General features: G+C 49.6%; 1 protein-coding gene across 7 annotated transcripts in view; it reads left to right on the top strand.

Annotated features, from left to right (window-relative positions):
• HIVEP3 (HIVEP zinc finger 3) overlaps positions 1 to 19452 on the top strand; it is a 553422-nt gene that overhangs the window by 380560 nt on the left and 153410 nt on the right. For 2 of the 7 annotated variants that reach the window (XR_013171031.1, XR_013171033.1), the window contains one exon: positions 10328 to 10512. The exons of the other annotated variants lie outside the window; for them this stretch is intronic. The gene's annotated coding sequence lies outside the window, so the exon portion shown is untranslated. Of the gene's footprint in view, positions 1 to 10327; positions 10513 to 19452 lie in introns of those variants that run through there. 7 annotated transcript variants of the gene reach the window in all.

Genomic DNA, 19452 nt, shown 5'->3' on the forward strand with positions numbered 1-19452 from the left:
TTTGAGGAGAGTTGGTACTAATTCTTTCTGGAATGTTTGATAGAATTCACATGTGAAGCCGTCTGGTCCTGGACTTTTCTTTTTAGGAAGCTTTTGAATGACTAATTCAATTTCTTTACTTGTGATTGGTTTGTTGAGGTCATCTATTTCTTCTTGAGTCAAAATTGGTTGTTCATGTCTTTCCAGGAACCCATCCATTTCATCTAAATTGTTGTATTTATTAGCGTAAAGTTGTTCATAGTATCCTGTTATTACCTCCTTTATTTCTGTGAGGTCAGTAGTTATGTCTCCTCTTCCATTCCTGATCTTATTTATTTGCATCCTCTCTCTTCTTCTTTTTGTCAATCTTGATAAGGGCCCATCAATATTATTGATTTTCTCATAGAACCAACTTCTGGTTATTGATTTTCTCTATTGTTTTCATGTTTTCAATTTCATTTATTTCTGCTCTAATCTTTGTTATTTCTTTACTTTTGCTTGCTTTGGGATTCGTTTGCTGTTCTTTCTCCAGTTCTTCCAAGTGGACAGTTAATTCCTGCATTTTTGCCTTTTCTTCTTTTCTGATATAGGCATTTAGGGCAATAAATTTCCCTCTTAGCACTGCCTTTACTGCATCCCATAAGTTTTGATATGTTATGTTTTCATTTTCATTCGCCTCGAGGTATTTACTAATTTCTCTTGCAATTTCTTCTTTGACCCACTCGTTGTTTAAGAGTGTGTTGTTGAGCCTCCTGCTTGCTTCTCTTGACAGCACCGACTACCATCTAACATACCAGTGTCTGTATATTATTCATCGAAGTCTTCCCCATGGCTAGAACAGTAAAGGTTGAATGAGTATTTGTGCAATGAATGAATTCTTAGCATGCTCTGGGCTAGTTGTTTTTATTTACTATAATCTCACGTGTATGTGTAAGAACTCTGCAAGAAAAGTTTTAGTCTCCATTTTCATGGATAAGGCCAGAGACTTAGATCATTTGGAATCACTTCGTGGGTTCTGGGGTCTCAGAAATTTCAGCTCTCTGTCTATTCCCACCCCACCCCTGGAATACTTCAATACTGCCTTCGCATAGGGTTTCTTGAGCCAGACAAGAGGCTGGGTTTGTGCATGGACCCAGTAAGTAGTTAAAGTTAGAGAGCAAACACTCATAATTCAGCTGTATCCTGCTCAGACAATGTTTAATATGTCCTGGAAGTAGCCAGGCATGTAAATGCATAAGAAGCAAAGTAAGGAAGAAAAGAAGAGAACTTATTAGGAGGCTTTTGATGGATTCCTGCTCCTCACTCCACCCCATTAGGTATCTTGCCATCAACTGACACTTTTGGAGATTCTTTATATGTGGAGTTCACACTTGGAAAAAGGGGGCCCCAGAACTCAAGAGTAAGCTCAAAAGGCATCAGGACAGCCCCGAGGTGAGGCCACCTCTGTATAAATTAACCAGTTAGTTTGCACGTAGGCGAGTCCCTTGTGCCCATTCTCTCCACCGCCACACACTGTTCTAACACATGCCCAGCTGGGGGATATGGGGAGTGTGGGGAGACAGCAAGGCAGGCACTGACTGCACAGACGGAGAGAGGGCCACATGCAAACCCCCTAGATGCCTGTGCTGGCTTCTGAGAATTACAAAGATGAATAAGACACAGCACGTCTTTAGGAAACTTACAACCCAGCTAGAGAAATGGACAGAAAGCAAAAGCATTTAAGTGTATTTACTTATTCAATCCTTTACCTTGTTCTAAAAAAGGATTCAAGGTAGGAATTGGAAAGATGGTATATAAGGTGAGGACCTGAGGCCTGTCTTTTCCTCCTGGAGAGTCAGGGAGACCTCAGGAGTGGGACGCTGGGAACTGGACGTGGGATGAACAGCACGATGCACTCGGTGAGCCATGGGGGGCAGGGGGGGCTGGAGTGGGGGGTCGATGACCGTCCATCCAAAGGATGTGCTGGGAACTGGACCTTCCCCTTAAGGAAGTTACAGTCCAGACAAGTAAGCAGAGACTTGTGTGTCCCTTCCACACACCTCCGTGAGCTTCTGGTTTCTCATCAGTGAAATGAGAATAAGGATACTAATTTGTAGGGTTGTCACGAGAATTAAATGAGATGTTGCATGCAAACATACCTAGCAAAGTAAGTGATGACAAGACCCAATGTGAATTAAGTGCTTAGATTGTGGCAGCCTTTGTGTGTATTGTCTCATTTAATCCTCACCCTACAGAGTGGATCCTCGTACCTCATTTTACAGATCAAAGAAACTGGATTTCAGGGAGGTTAACTGAAGCACCTGTAGCCTGCAATAATAAATACTGAAAACTGGCTCCAGAGCCCTAGTGATTCAGCACAAGGCCTCATCTCCTTTCATATATGAACCTTTGGCCCACCCCAGCTTGGCCACTGGCCAAGTTTAGGGAGGTGACCTCCTGGCTCCAGCAGGAGAGAAGTGCCATGGGAGTGTACAGCAGGGAGCCCCAGGGGACTCTGCAGAGGCCAAGCGAGCCTGACCCTGGAGGAAATGGTCGACAGCTGTGGCCTTGGGAAGGAAGGCCTGGAAGGTCATGAGCAGCGGGCAGAGCCACGTGGCCAAGGTGGTTGGTGGCTTTGGACTGAAAAAGTGGTGACCTGGAATCTAGCAGGCTGGGCTTCCCTTTCCCACTTCCTTCCTGTGTCGACCGTCTCGCTGAGTCACCTACAGGAAGTCAGGGCGGTGAGGTGGAGTGCAAGGAGCATCCCCCCTACGGCGTGACCTTTGGTCAGCCACTTCCCCCTGCCAAGGCTCAGTTTCCACATTTGTACTAGGTCTCCGAAGTCAGGCTAAGGGCTTTTCAGAAGGCAGTGCTTCCTGGAAGACAATTTAAGACAAATGTCCACTTCGCTGGTAAGCAGTTAGAACTTAATAGTCGCCCTGGCTCCAGAGAAACACCCTGTACTCCCAGTTGAGTTCTTACAAGGCTCTTGATTGTCACCAGCAGGTAGTAGGACCAGTAGGCAGAGCAGGGACAGATCCTCTCAGGGGCTGGAATGGGGCTGGCCACAAAGGGCTGCCTTCAAACCCTCAACCTATGCAAATTTAGGCAATATTCTTTGACATTCAGTGCCAGCCTCTTCCCAGCCCACTTTGGTCTGCATGCCTGAGTTTTTACTGAGTACTGGACCTTGGTGAGGTTTCCTAATAGAGCACCAGTTATTCCAGATACAGGTATAATCTTGTGGAAAAATGCACAGCCAGTGTCCCAGCTTCCAATAGTGGACACTTCCAGTTCTGAATCATGCAATTACCCTTTCGTTCACTCATACCCAAGAAACACTATTTTTGCAATGCAAAGTCCCAAACCTGGTACCAGGTTTACCCCTAATGATGCCACGTTCTGGTGTTAATGTAGATTCATTTCTGCAATTGTCAATTCTTAGCATTCGACAGGTCCAACTCTAAGATCCAAGATGTCAGTGGCTTAGAGGTGTTCCAGTGAGTAAAGGAGCTCCGGGGCTTGGGGTGAGGGGGAGTGGTTTCCTGGGTAGATAATAGAGTGGGTGTTATGGCATCCATCTGTGCTTCCTACCACTCTGGGGGTGGTGACACTGCAGAAGAAAAGGGTTATAACAGGGCACAAGGACTCCAAATATAAGTTTCCACCACCAAGCTGGAGTCTAGTTGGCTTAGTGTGTCTTTCAAGGACCTTCTTGATGTGGCTTTGCCTACTGCTTTGGCCTCAAAGGCCAGGTTCCCTCCTGTTCTTTGGGTTTCAGCCTCTGCCTTTGGTTTTATAGTTCTCCATCTTGCTATATCATTTCATGTTTTTGTGCCTTTATACATTTTTCTTTATCTGGACCACCATTTCCCTTCTTTTCCCACCTCCAGCTTTGTCCTCCTCATAAACTCTCATTCAAGACCCAGTTTAAATGTCACTTCCTCCAAAATGTTTCCCCTGACCTCTCCTATCTCCTACGGAACACCTCTGAACTCTGTACACATTTCTTTGGGTTTATTTCTGCACAGTTCCTTGAGCACTAGGACTGTGTCTTGGTGGCCTTGCATCCCCAGGCTGAGGCCAGAGCCTGGACAATGGGAGGTGCTCTACCAGTATCTGTTGGAAGGGATGGAAGTGGATTTCCCAGAGCTGACCTGAGTGTGCTTCCAAAGCCAGTGACTAAGGTTCGGAGGCGGTGTGATGGTGAAGAGGGCTCAGGGTGCTCAGGCTGAGTCCCTGACTCTGCCACTGACAGGCTCTGCATCTGTTAGGCACTGAATGTCCTTTGCTGGGTTTCAGTGTCCTCTTTGAGAAATGCATTTATTTCTCAGGTCTTTCTAAAGCTAACATTTTTTGATGTTTCTGGGAAGTCTCGAAGGCTGCTTTTGCAGAGCTCCCTGTGATGCCAACATTATAGAGCATTTACTGGAATGCTGCCCTGAATTCACTAACCCATGCCATCAACATGCCCCAGTGCCCACTCAGGGTCAGACGGATTCAAGTGCTAGAGGCACAGGTAGAAGCAGACTTGGTCCCTGTCCTCGAGGTGCTCATAGGCTGGCAGAGGTGTTAGACAGACACATCCGCCATGGGATGCTGAACACGAGGTGCTAGAGGGGGGCCTCTGACCCAGCCCACAGAGGTGGTCAGAGAGGACTTCCCAGTGGCAACGGTGCCTGAAACAACCAGGGCCATGTGGTTGTTATTGAGCACAAAGCACGTAAGCTGCTGGGTGTTGCCAATGGCATGGACCAGAGATACAGACTAAGCTGCTTCCGCGTATGTGTGCCTGTGAGTGTCTGTGTGTATGCACGAGAAAGAGACCACAGAGGGAGCTGAGTGGTAGGAGGTTCTTGGGCTGGCCTGAGATATATCCCAGAGGCCCTTGGGAAAGAGTTTTCCAATTAAAGTCCTAGCTATTGGAGGCTGGGCTCCCTTGATTATATAATAGCTGGGGATATGTCATCTGGGAGAACATTTGATGGGGTGGGATGTGTCTGAGCAGGGCTTCATCATGCCCAGAGGTGAGTTTCGAGCAGATTTTTAGTGGACCGAGATTTGCTGGTAGTCAGAAGGAGCATCTGAGCAGGGGCTCTTTAGGGAGAGGGCACATCTGTCACAAGGTGGTACAAGAGAACTCGCATGCATGTGAGCACATGGTCTCTCTCCCAGCTCCTATGTCTCAGCAACCAGCAGGAGCATTTGCTCATCCCATGAGGGTGGTCTCTGGAGAATGGCATGTTTGTGGGAGGTGGCACAGGCCAGCTCTGCACCTGGTGGCCCAGAGGACATGTGTTGGATGTGCTATGACCATAAGAGAATGCTGTGCCAGGGAGCCTTGTCTTCTGTGGTGCATAAACTGACTGCCAACTTCGGCATGCTGCGCACTTTTTGGAGAGAGAGCACACCATGTTCTAATTCAACTGTGAGTCACCCTGGGCCCCCAGGAAACATCTCTTGAAGCCCATTGACAAAATAGTCTTCTGAGAAATATGAGGGCTTTAGAGTAAAGCAGATTTTGAGCCTCAAGCTTCCCCATCCATAAAGTGGGAATAATGTTAGTGCTGCTTCCTAAGATTATTATTGTGGGTTTTAAATACATGAGAAATGCCAAGCCTAAGGCTTGGTACATAGTAAATGTTTAATAATTGGCATATCTATGAGGTGTTTCTCCTTTTTTATTTCTATTCCACATACTGTCTTTAAAAGATTTAGGATGCTCTCCAGGGGCATCCTGGAGAATCAGATGGCACAGAGCAGTTTCTGGGAAGAAGTGTGCGTGGTACCATCAACATCAGCAGAAAAGACAGTCCTTCTCCACGGGCTGGGACTGAGACAGCCAGTCCATCAGTCAGTCCAAGGAGAAGCAGTTTGGAATATGGATTTGGATATATAGGCTGAGCCAGGATGACCTGGATTCCGTGATGAAGCTAAGACCCTGTAACTTATATTCCTGGGGGTAGCTTCCTGACCCCGATCGTTCCAATCCTTTTGGCATTCTGAGTGCCAGCCTGCTGGAGTTAGAGTTTGGAAGGGAGAAGAAAATTAGAGTGTATGGCAAGGCCAGAGGGACCCCTTTGTCACCATGTACAAGCTCAACGCTGATGCAGGCTTCAGGTCTCAGCAGCTTGGCCTGAGGGGAGTGGCCCAGTTGTTGACTTGGCCCAGAGAGAAATGACTGTGTCATAGCCTTGAATTTCTGTGCCTGCGTGGACATTCCAGGGAACTGGTGTGTGCCTTGGCTGTGATAGCCAGTGTCCTTTAGAAGGGGGCTTAGCAGTCCTGGCCAATCTAGCAGGATCTAGACTCAATGCCAGTGGGTATGGGGCCCAGGATACAGGCCATGGAGGGAGCAGCTTTGGGATCAGACAGGTGCTAGACCCTAAGCAAAGCAAACTGGGCCTGAAGTTCTGAATAGGTCAGAAGAACTGGGCTTGAGTCAGAGCCCCAGATAGACGCCCTGGCTCCACGAAGGCACTAGAAGACAACCATGGCAAGTGAGCAAAGAGAGGCAAGCCCAGGACATCTACACGGCACATGGCTCCTGGCGAGGAAACTCAGTGTAGCTCTAACTGGGCCTGGGTTACCCACATCCTCTACGCCTGGGCAGGATGAGCTCAGCAATGAAGCTTCATGGGGGAAGGACGGAGGTTTCTGGTCCACGTGGTGCCAGCGGAGCCACGGCTAGACTTCAGTGCCTCATGAGCTGTTCGGTTCTCTCCATTCCAAGGATAAGGACCGGCCTTTCAGCCCTGCCACTAGCTCCCTACTCAATCCTAATGCATGAAGCTGGTCTCAGGACCTCTAGCAGAGGGGAGAGGGACCAGCAACTGCCACTGCAGGTCCAGGCACCCAATTGGAGAGATGGGATCCGCCCTTGCTATGTTCAAAAGCAGCTGTGGCACCCCGCACTTGGGTTCAGACAAATGAGTTCAACTCTAGCTTCGGCCTCACCCTGCTCTGTAACCCTGACCATGGGCTTCAGCCTCCTGGAGCTTCAGCTCCTTCACCCATAAAATTGGGGTCCCAGGAGGCCTACATCATGGACTCTAGGAACCAACAGAATTGGATGCAAAGCTAAACAACTTGGGGAGTGCCTTGGGAGAGGTGAGAAACAATGGGAGAAAAAACAAAGTTTGCCCAGCCTCTCCTGCCACAGCAAGGGTCTTTAATGTTCCAAATGGCCTTTTGTGTCGTAATCTCCCCTTGCCGGGATCCCTGTGGTCCATCCCTGCAGAATCATCTTCTTCTTGGGCCATGGGTCCCATCCTGCAAGCACAGAATCCCACGCCTAGAAAGGTCATCATGTGCTTTGGTTGTCTCTCCTTTTGCTGTTTCTGTCTTGATTGCCAGACCTTGCTCCCTCTGACCCATCTCTCCTGGGAAATCTGGGGTGACCCCATTTGGCAGCATGCTTGAGGCCCCCACCTCAAACTTCCTTCTCTTTGAGATTACATGTGGCCTCTTGGCTGGAGGGTTGTGTAATGTGAGCAGGTCCAAATGCTGGGCATGGAGAGCCTTAGCAGCACTGGGCACCTGGCTTCAGGGAGGTCGGGCTGTTGTCTCAGTCACTGTAAACTGGAGGTGTGGGCTGCTCAGGCACCAAGGGGATGTGTGTCTCTCAAGAGCTTGCTCGGATGGGTGGGAGACAGTGGTCCTGCTCAGACTGAGTAGTGCCTGCCACAAGGAACTCCAATGTCACTGATCCCAATACTAATCATCATCGAAACAATCAGCCTATTTTTGCAGTTGTGACTCCAGCAAAGCGGCTCGTGCATAGAGAGGAGTGGAAGCGGACGGCCACCCCTGGGAAGAGGAAACAGACAAGGCAGCTTCTTCAGGCCCACAGGAATTCTGATCCCTTGGCCAAGAGCAGCTCAATTAATTACAGCCTCCCCGTAGTTGGTGGGAGTGGGGATCCTAACAGCACCAGCCTCGGCCAGGACTAGCAAAGGAGGGCAAGGTTGAGCAGGGGTATGGGGAGGCCCTGTGGGGCTGGTGGCCAGCTGCCTAATGGATTGTCACAATCAGGTCTCCAACAGAGTGGCTGGGCTGCTCAGCCTCTCTCTGGAGCCGAGCCTCCAGGTCCCAATGGCCCAGGAGTGCAGCAGACACAGATGCCTGCCAGGAACAGGCTGTGGGGATTGCAGAGAGTAAACAACGGATGAGAATCGCCTTGCAGACCGCACTCGATGGAAATCTCCCCCACAGCCACATCAAAAAATGAAACCAAAATAATTATTCAGAGCAGCAGTTTTCAGAATTGCTCTTTGGAACGCAACACAAACTGTCCAACTTCCCAGGCAGCCCAAGGTGGCATGCGCATGCCTCACACCAGTAAAGCCAATGACCCATTAGATGGAGACTCAGGATCAAGTTCAGTTTTGGTCAAATCATGGCCCATTCTTGTAACACTGTCCAGGGGTGTCTGGAAACAGCAGAGGCTGATTTGGAAAGCGTAAACAGGTGCACCTTGCCTCTGGGACCCATCGCCACTCAGCTGGAGCTGGCATCCCTGTGGGCTCACCTGACTGTCGGAAGAGCAGAAAAGCAGTCCCATTCAGTCCACCTCACTGCACTGGAGGTTCGCAGTTGCCTGGCCAATGTTGAACATGAACCGGATATTGTACTGGGAGCTTAAGGGATGAATTAAACTGGGAGCTATTCATACATTCCCCTCCTCTTTTACCTATGGCCAACATTAACTCATAGAAACAAGACATATAGAACCATCTTTCTAGAAAAGACTCTTAGAGTTAACAGGCTCACTTAATGTTTATTAAGGTTCTCCCAGCCAAGAATCTCACTAGTCTCTTTCATCTACTTTGTCTCATCACCTGTTATGGCAGCCTTTGAGGTCACTATCAGTAGCCCATTTTAAAGAGGAGGAAAGGTAAGCCCAGAGAAGTTAAGAAACCAGTTGATCATTGCACAGCCGGTGAGTGACAGAGCCAAGCTTTGACCTCAGGTCTTTAATTTCCTGTTTTAGTGTTCCTTATCTTCCCTTATGCCATTTTAATTCTCTGTTACCTCATAGGCTTGTCACGAGGGTTAGACATGATAATACACATGAGGCACCTTAGACTAGTGCATTGCTCAGTGCAGGTTCATTTTCATCGTCACTGTCCTTCCAGAGATTATTTAGTTAGTACTGTGGCATGACTTTGCAACTTGGGTGAATTGGATGGTATTCTTTCCCATTCAGGGGATGACTGAATTCCACCTGGTTTAAGAGTGAGACCGAGAAAGAATTTTGTCTCATTGTCTCATTTTCCTGGGATGGGTAGGTGGCTGGACCTCAGGCTGACATGATGTCTGACCCTTATATAAGACCCTCATTTTCCTTACACTTCTCACCTTTGCTCCTTTTGGTGTCGACCTCATCTCATCTGCTGCCTTTCTACTTCTCCTTCCACATGGCATAACTAAGTGGATGTAGGGGGTAGAGAAGGGCCATGGATCCCTGATGGTTCCTGACCTGTACTATCCCAGCTTGTGGCCCCAGATAGAAAAGAATCCTTTCCTCCCAGCTGTTTCAGTGTGAAAAATCCCAGGGAGATGCACTGATTGGCTCCGGTCACATGACTACGCCTGAACCAATGGGCTATTGTGATTTGGCTGGACAGGAGGTAGCCTGCCCACTGCTGTGGTCAGTGTGGTGGGGTCCTGTGATGGGCAACCCTGTCAGAAGCATGATTGGAGCTGGGAGTCCAACTCCCTGAGATACTTTACTTGAAGAGAGGATGCTTGACATGGAAAGCAATGCCATCCATTACTCCGGGATTGGATGAGAAAACTGAGTCAATGTTAACGATATATAAGTCATTTTCTATCTACTCATCCCTTCAATCTTACAGATGAAGAAACTGAGGCTCAGAGATATTAGGTGACCTTGTTATGCTCTGACAATGAATTTCTCACATCCTCAAGGCTGCAGTCTGAGTCCCCTGTCTTTCCATCTTATTCTGCTGGAAGAAGAAATCAAAGTGATGGCAACTTTTCCAAGCGTCTCTGGTCCCATCTCAAGTCTCTTGGGGAATGCTGGAAAAACCTGATCGACAGAGCCAGTGGGGTGGTAGGGGGTGATGGTTTGCTTGCCAATTGGCAGTTCCTCAGTTGTTCCCAGTCCCCAGGACTCTCACTACCAGTTCAGCTCCATGACATTGGCTATCCAAGCTGGACCACATGGTCAGAACCTGGAGCTGCTCCTCACAGTCAGCTGTGGAGCTTGAGACCTTGTTTGGCTCCCTGTTGACTCACTTTAGCCTCTTCTAGGTTTAAATATTTGAGTGCTGAGTTTGAACCTCAGCCTAAACCAGGTGCAGGAGATTCAAGGATGAATGATGCACTCTCTTTGTCTTCCTAGGGCTCAGCAGGCTGCGAGCGGAGACAGCACATCAGTAAGAACATTGCAGTGTGATCAGGGCTCTGATCACACAAAGCTCAGCACTGACGAAGAGCCCACTGGGGACCAGCCACTATGTTAGATTCCCCTAGTCACTGAACAAGAAATTCGACGCAATAAAAGGTGTTATAAATTTTTATAACTGACGGGCTTTAAAAAGATACATTTTGTGAGTGTATAATAGGGGAATCCAGTTTAGTTTGGGGAGTCAGGGAGGACTTCCCTAGGGAAGTGACAGTTAAGATGAAATCCACAGGTTGGAAAGGAGTTGGCTATATAAGGAAGGGATGTACAGGAAGAGCATTCCAGACAAAGGACACAGCATGTTCAAAGGCCCTGGGACAAATGAAGAAGGTCCCCGTAACTCAAGTGGAGTGAAGGGAAGATGAGGCAGGAAGGGTGGGCAGAGCCTGTGAAGGCCTTGGAGACCCCAAGAAGGAATTTGGTCTTTATCTAAAGAGCAGTAGGAAGCCACCTAGAGGATTTAAGCAGGACAAGCTTGGGGCCCATGGGGGTGTAGATTCAAGTCTGGGGGAGAGGACATCTGGGGTGCTGGTGGGGGAACAGGGACATCCATGGAAGGATGGGTTATGTAAATGAGAAGGCAGTAGAATGTCTCAGGGTGATCTTCTTGGCTCCCCCTGCCTGGCACTCTAAGAATTCCATGTGCCTGAAAATTGGGTTCAGAGGATGGCAACCGTGCTGAGAGGAGGGGAAGTTCTTGTTCTGTTCCAGTAAGTGTGGGTTAAAGAAGATCTGTTTTCTTGACCAGCCCTTTTTGGGGCTTTTCACGTGCAGATGTATAGTGGGAATCCCCAAGGGCTCCATGTAATGGGTAGTGTCTTTCCTTTTTGTTGGGAAAGGCTGAGGGCGAAGACACTCGCCAGAGGCACTTGATTTGAAAGATGACAGTCTACCCCAACGTGAGGAGTATCCTGGTGGCTTGTGGACAGTGGGCTGGGAGGAGACTAGCCATAGAGATACTTGTGAACAGACCACTTTAAGAAACACATTAGTTGGGGGCAGGCCACGGTGGCTCAATGGCAGAGCTCTCGCCTGCCATACCCGAGACCCGGGTTCGATTTATGGTGCCTGCCACATAAAAAAGAAAGAAAGAAAGAAAGAAAGAAACATATTAGTGGTCATATCTGATGTCTTCTTTGGAGTAGAGGACAGGGAGGAATTTGCGGAGCTGGCAGCTAGGCGAAGGTCATCTCCCGCCTTCTCTATCCCCACCCCTGCAGGTCCTTTCTCCTCTTTTCCCTGGCTTCTGCCCTGAGAGTTTCTGTCCTCTCAGAACATTTCAGGTTCAAAATCAGGACCCAGAGAGCTCCGGGCAGGCTAAGATCATGGATCCCATTGCACCAGGTGAAATGCCCACGAATACGTCAGTGTGAAGGTCTCCATTTGCGTCCACAAAACCGTGGCACAAGTCAGGGACAGAGAAAAGAAAACAGAGAGCGCAGCTCCTCTCGGATGCCTCTTTCCTCTTTGAGCATAGACTTGTTTAACAATTGTCTAACAGACGTCAGGCACTGGACAAGGCATTGGGGGTAGACTGGCGTACCAGGCAGACGTGGTGTCAGCCATCCTGGCGCTGGGCTGGGTTTATGTCTGTGTTGCATTGAATTCCCTTGATAACCCTGCTTCTGGCTAAGCCACAGCACCTTTGGGGAGGGTTGGCCTTATCCAGCCCAGTTTAGGGAAAGTGTACTAGCTTTGGAGCCAGAGAGACCTGTGTTAGAAACACAGTTGTGTGCTCCTGGGAATGGTCCCTAAGCTCTCTGAGCTGTGTTTCTGCCTCCATATAAGAAAGACAACTCTACCTTCACACAGGCTGAGACGAGGGCTCAGTGAGGTGCCCTGTACCCGGCTTGCCATATGCTATCTGACACGCAATGACTCAGTTCTAGTCCTTCTCTTCCACGCCAAAATCTGACCAGGCAATTTCTGATAGTCTGGATTTTCCCAAACAGAAATTATATACTCTCTCCCCCAGCTCAATGCCATGTGCAATTTAGGGTCACAACAAATCTGATTTATTTGTGTATCAGGAGTCCTCCAAAGCACCCTGCCAGATAAACCTTCCACATTGAGGAGGTTACTCAGTTCTTTTTGTGGTTTTTTTTGTAAACTCTCAGAATTAAAGAAACTGGGCACATGCAGACTTTTTTTTTTTTTTTGGTCTGTTTCACACAGTGAGGTATAGTGGGGAAAGCTGAGGCTGCATGATCAGAAGTTCAAGCTCTGGTAGTGCTAACTGTGCCAAGACCCAGCCCTTCTGAGCCTCAGGTTCCCCTCCTGTGAAGGGAGGGTGACACCCGTTCCTTCCAAGGTCGCTGGGACAAATGAGCCGGCTACAAAAAATTTATGAACTGAAAAATACTAAACCTGAAAAGCATCTGTCTCCCTTAAGCTACTCTTTAAAGGACTTAAAAGCCCCCCTTGGGAAACTCAAATTCTCCCACTGCCCCCCTCCACCTGAGACCACCCATCTGAGGGACCCCAGCCATTCCTGGCCCAGCTCCACGCTGTCCTGTGGTTAGAGCAGCAGGCCTGCAGCTCCGGGAAGTCTTTCTCAGGCTGGGTCCCTGGGGAGGGAGCCAGGCCCTGCTTGGTGGGGGAGAAGACAAAGGCTGGGGAGGGGGCGGGGAGGCCAGCCTGGGAGAAGTTGGATGAATGCTGTGTCGTATTTTTCAAATAACTCCATGTCCACAAAGCTAAAAATGTGGTTTAGCCTTACATATTTTATATGTGTATGTGTGTGTTCCCAGTATATTTCCTTCTAATTTTTTAAAACCATACGTAACGTCAGGGACATTTAATCCATATGGTTCTGATTCCTTAACATTTAAATCATCCAAATGTTGTTTTGTAGGATCTATTTGCAAATCCCTTTACATAAGCTTTTAACTCCTTCTTTCTCAAGAGCGTGAAGACAGGGTCTCTGGGCCAGGCCTCATCCTCTTCCAGTTTTCCCACTTCCCACCAAAACTGGCCAGAGGCCTTGACTCCTCTGCTATGGACACCCACAGCTTCGGTCCTGCCCTCAGGGCTGGCAGGAACCTGGTGGGAGAAGAATAGACAGGCTGGGCTCACTCCTTAGCTTCCCCGCTGGCCGGCCAGGCGGTCCAAGGCGAGTTAACCTCATCAAACCTACCTATCCTCACCTGTGAAATGGGATCAATAATAACCCCCTTGAAGGCTGTTGGGAGAATTAAGCAAGATGATGCGTGCAAAGCCCTCCATCAATGGAGCCTTCCTTATGATCCACGGGGGCCGAGCCGAGCCACGATGGACGCACAGGCAGGGTCCATCTTGAGGAATCTGGGGCAGAGGAACTGAGTCCAGAGGGATGAAGGGGGGTGTTGCCCATGGGAAATGGAGCTCAAGGCAACGATCAGGTGACCAGATTGGTCGGGAAGGTGGGAGGTGTAACAGGCCTGATAGAGGAGATGCCTGTACTCAGGTGCGAGTCAAGGAGGGAAGGGGCAGCCCAGTACACCCTGCACTTGGTGCCTGTCCCACATGTTGGAGGGAAGGTATAATGGGGGCTTAAAGGACCAGGCAGACGTGGAGGGAGAAACATAGGAAGGCTATTCTCCAAGATTGGCGGGGCCTGGCTTTCCCACTGGGAAGCACTCACTCCAAACCCTTCACAGCCTCCGACCACCGGCAGACACACCCCATCTCTTTACCCTGGAGCTCATGGTCCAACTCAGGTTCACCCAACCTCCCACCCCCACCACCCACACACTTTCCCTCCTTTCCAGCCACTCCCAAGCACTTGATGCTTTTTTAAAACTTCGGTTTCTTCATCTTTTTCCCCTGCCTTGGCGGCCTTTTCCTATCTTTTCTATGAATAAATACACGCACCCACTCTTCAAAATCCAGCTCAGAAGTCACCTCCTCTAGGACCTGTCCTTTGGGCTCCCTTAGCTTTTGTCTTAGGACCTGTGTTGGTGGCTGAGGGTGTGGGGTTGGCCGCAAGAGGCCCTCCCCGTTCTGGCTGAGGCAGATCCACCAGCCTTCTGACAAAGCAAAGTGGAAATCAAAGGTGACACTGACAGGAAGGTGTTGCCACTGGGTGGGGAGTGGGGGTGAGAGGCCATTAGGGGGACACAGGGATATTGGGTGCCAAACAGCTCTTAGAAGGGCCTTCCCACGGCAGGGGCCCACTGGCCTGCTCAGCTCAGACACCACCAGCATCTGTGCCCACAGAACAGGATTTGTTTCTCTGGCAATTCCAGACAGAGCGAATCCCAGACAGAGCCGCGTCTCTGGGACCGGAGAGCAGATGCTCAATCTAAAATTAGGCTGCTGCCTGCGACTTCATCCAGGCTGCGGGAGCTGATCCGCTCCTTACATCTGTCAGTGCATGGCGGAGGCGAAGCAGAGCCTGCCTCCCTGCCGAGGCCGGGGAGCCACGGGGATGGCCAGCTGCGGGCCTGGCACGCGGCGGCCTACCCATCCTGCTCCCCCTGAGAGGGGCCATGTGCAGTGCAGGCCGGGGAACCCGCAGAAGCTGCGCGGTCCAGACCCTGGCACTGAAGCGCTTCCTTCTCGGCTGGACCAACTCTGGAAGGTTAAACGACCTGTCCAATATCATCCTACCGGTGAGGGTCAGAGCAGGTCTGGAGGCCGATTCCAAATTCAGGCAGCAGGAAAGCAGGCCCGTGGCAGAGACACAAGTAGGGGGGTGGTAACCAAGGAAAATCTCTTCCTGCCTCGTCTTCCTTGCTCTGCCGTTCCCTCCTCCATTCGGGTATGAATGGCTCTCTCCTTGCTTGTCCGAGCTGGGCCCGGAGCTCTGGGAGGAGTGGTGTCCACTGGAGGCCTGCTTTGCGAGCCGAGCCACAGTCACAGCCTCGTTCCTCTTGCCTAAAGCCGCAGTTCTCACCGTTGTGTACAAGGCCCTACGTGATATGCCAGGCTGGCTCTCACAGCATGGGCCGTTCTCTTTGCCTGCCAAGGCTTTCCCAGATCGCTACCTGACTTACTTCCCCATCTGCTTCAAGTGTGTGCTCGCAGGCCACCTTCTCAATGAAGCTTCCTCCGACTACCCTATTTAGCTCTGTGACTCACCTCCCACCCCTGCACTCCTGGCCTCCTTACTTTGTTCTACTTTGTAGCCATAGTATATATCACCATATCATATAATTCACTTATTTACTGTTTCTTGTTTCTTGTCTCTCTTTCCTCTAGATAAGCTCCACGGGACGGGGGTTTATGTCCATTTTGTTCACTGATGGACTCGAAGTCCTAAGAAAAGGGCAAGACCTGTTGTTGGGTATTCCCTGAAATGTGCTAAAGAATGTAGGAAGTCAGGGAAGGCAGAGGCACCTGGGCCGGGGGTAGACTCCTGCCTCTGCTAATCACTGGTCATGGCCCCTCCAGAGGAAGTGCATGTCCTAGAAAGAGGGCCCTGCAGCCAGGACTGCCGCTGTCCTCCCTGGGCCTCTGTTTGCTCATCAGGCCACTGGGGTTGATCACCCCTGTCCTGCCTCCCACAGAGCCTGGGAACTGAGAGGAGAGCATGGGTGTGACCCTGGCCCAAACTCTAAAAGGTTAACCAAAGAAGCGTCGGGTATCCAGTTGTTCAGTCAGCATTACTGAGCACCGACTGGATGCTGAGCTCCTACTGGGTGCAAGGGGTCCCCAGACGTGTGGCACTGGCACCTCTCTGCACAGAGTTGCTCCCTGATAAGTCGTCTCCTCCAGACGTGAGGAGGTGGGATGTGCACACCTATTTCAGAGACTTTCTGGAAAAGTAGGGCTCAAAAAAAAAGGTATTTGGGGCCCTCCTGATACAGGGGGATTAATGCCTGAGCCTTCCTCTCATCCACTGACTGCTGTTGACTCTTCGCTGCCCAGCCCACACCCCAGACGGTCCAGCTACCAAAGCCACATGCCTCCCTTCCTTCCCCAGGCTCGCAGCCCCTCCAGCCTGTCCTCAGCACACAAGGCCTCTGCTCCCAAGCTCCCCTAACCCAGACCTCTCTAAGTAGTACCCAGAGGGGGCAGATGCTCCAGGATACTTGATGGGATATTCATGTTCCCAGTAAGAGGTCTGGGGCGAAGGAGAACTCAAGTGGCAGAAAATATCAGCAGGAAGGCCTGGAGCAGACACCCCCAGAGGGGTAATTTTCAGGCTGAAAGGCTGGTGGCTGCTGATAGCATGAAGATCCTGAAGGGACCAATGGGGGCTTCATCTGCAGTCCCAGGCAGAGACAGGCACCACCATATCCTACAGCTATGGGAAGCTTGGGGAGAACGCTTTCCCGGGTACCCTATTTATTGAGCACTTTCTCAGTGCCAGCCATAGAATCTCTTAGTTCTGCCAACCAAGTCAGGATGTCAGGCAGAAATACTTTACCATCATGCAATAAATTTTTCCATGGTATATGCAAAGGAAGTTACAGGGACATCAAGGAAGGGGGTGTTTAGTTGTGCTGAGTGTAGGGGTTGGCCAAGAAAAAAAAGAAGGAAAAAGGATATTTGAAGGCAATCTTATAGGATGGGTATGCTAAATAGTTCGAGAGAGTTGTTAGGGTAGATGAAGAAGAGAGGTCTAGGTGGCTAGAGGAGAAGGAAAGGTATTCCAGGTAGAAGGAATAGCATAAGCAAAGGCATGGAGTATGAAAATTCATACTGAGTTTAGAGACTATGAGCTCTCCTGGTCAGGGCCAATTCCTTCCCTGGGCATGACTCCATGTGGGGAGTCCCTGAGGCTGCAGATGGTGGGATTGGAGTTCTCAACACCTACCTTGAGAACGGAGGTGGGACAAACCATTTCTACGTTCCTTTGTTGTTATTGGATGAAAGCTCCTAAAAGTAGCCTTCACTCCAACCCTGATGCTTCCCCTATTCATCTTTCTTTCCCTTTCCATGTCTTCCGCATCACTCAACTCCTTTATTCACTTTCATCATAGTTCTTTTCCAAAGCATGCAAAGCCTCTCTAACACCAGACTGTCAGCTGCCCAAGTACAGCATTGTGCCTCATTTGACTTACAGTAGGACTCCTTCCTGCCCTTTGCAGCCACTTCCCACCCCCAACCCCTCACCCTGGGCTGGCCACATGGGTGGTATCAGTCATTGCTGCATGAAAGTCAAGCAACAGGAGAAGATTTCAAGGCCGTCCCCCCTTACTGCTCCAGGAACTCTTTTACTTGTCATACCTGTTGCTGTTTACCTTGTCTTAATCTATGAGGAATAATTTAATTCTTAATTCCCTTCTTCCCTCATTTTATCAGCTATTGACAAGGATTTCATCTTATTCGTCATAGTTTTTTTTTTTTTTTAGAAAGACAGAGAAGGAAGGAAGGATAGAAGGAAGGATAGAAGGAAGGAAGAAAGGGAAACATCTTTAAACATTTTCTTATTTTTATTATATTTTGTTTGTTTGTTTGTTGTTTACATGGGCTGGGGCCGGGAATCGAACCGGGGTCCTCCGGCATGGCAGGCAAGCACTCTTGCCCGCTGAGCCACCGCGGCCCGCCCTCGTCATAGTTTTTCCCAAAGAGTTGGAGTGGAGGGAGGACATGCTTTATTTAGCATCTACTTCATAGCAGTTTCTGTTCTTAATACTTAAACTGCATTATCTCTTTTCATTTCATTAGCTCTCTTTTAATCTTTGCAACTATTAATGTCCCCATTTTATAGCTCTGAAAACTAAGGCTCTGGGTTGCTGATCAGCTAGTATGTGTTAGAGGCAGGACCTGAACCCAGATCTGTCTTAATTCAAGCCTTAGAAGTTGACGGTCTGCTGCTCTACCCACCCATGGTGAGCACAAAGCCTGATGCAGGTTAATTTGTTGTTGGTGATCTTGCAAGTTGCTCCCTTGGCTTGGGGAAAACCTATTCTCACAGCTGCCAAAACAGTGTGGCTTAACTAATCTGATTTCCTGGAACCCAAAGCCCCGCCCTCCCCACCTGGAGTCCCCCGGGCCCTATGGGAGTCCCCAGAAACGCTGGTAAAATGCCAGAAAGGCTCAGACTAGGCCAAATTCTCAGTCCAAAGTGTAGGAAGGAAAGAGGCTCTTGCCGTTTGGGGTCTTGAGACCAACTGGACTCTTGCAGTTGTTGTTTACTGGGCCTGGATGGCTGGAGGGGCAGCAGTTTGTCCTTCAGCATGTTCTGATACCCATGAAATCCTCCATGATAACACATGGCCATGCACAGAGATGCAGATACATGAATAAATGACTATACACTGTGAGGTATGAGCTGGGACAGACTGCTAAGTGCTGGGGTGGGTGGGTCAGAGAGCCAAAGTCACCTGGTGGGCCGGGGAAGTCTTCCCTAAGGCAGAGTCCTCAGAGCTGGTCTGGAAAGCTTGGTGGGAGTTGACCAAGCAGATATCAGTGAAGGGAACAGTACAAGGAACTGCATGTACAAAATGCACTCAGCGGGTTCAGAACAGTGAGAGATTCTATATGGCCAGAGCATAGGGCGAATGGGATGGTGCAGAAGGAAGGAGGTTTGAATGCAAACTGAGGCTCAGTTACTGAAGACACTAATAGACAGGATTGGTTTAGCTGAGAGGGAACCATTTGAATTTGTTTCTGAAAGTTCCACCTGTATGGAGAATGTACTGGAAGGGGAGGCTGAGCAGGGAGCCCAGGGAGAAAGCTGTCGTAGTTGGGAGAATTGATGGTAGCCTGGACTGGGGCAGCAGGGATGGAAGAGGATTGTGGCTTTGGGTTTGGAACCACAGGTGTCCCCCATTAATGAAGATAACCAGTGTAGGAGAAGGAAGATGCTGGGGTAATATACTTAGGTCACAACATGGGAATGAAGTAATAATTGCTGCAGTTTGTGAAGCACCTACTATGTGCTGGGTACTCTATCAAGGGCCCTTTTGCATTATCTTGTTAAATTTTCTCAGCAATCCTGTGAGGTAAGGGGGTCAAGAGCAGTGACATCAAATAACTTGCCCCAGGTCACGCAGCTACTAAGCATAGAGCTGGGTCTGAACCCAGGTCTGTGTGGCTCTGAGTCCTGTGCCGTCACCCACAGCAACAGGCGAAGGATGAACTAAGTGCCTGACTGAGCCAGGAAGCTGGAAATGGTCCTCAGCAAGGGA

The sequence above is a fragment of the Tamandua tetradactyla genome, chromosome 2, assembly GCF_023851605.1.
Source record: "Tamandua tetradactyla isolate mTamTet1 chromosome 2, mTamTet1.pri, whole genome shotgun sequence".
Lineage (NCBI taxonomy): Eukaryota > Metazoa > Chordata > Mammalia > Pilosa > Myrmecophagidae > Tamandua > Tamandua tetradactyla.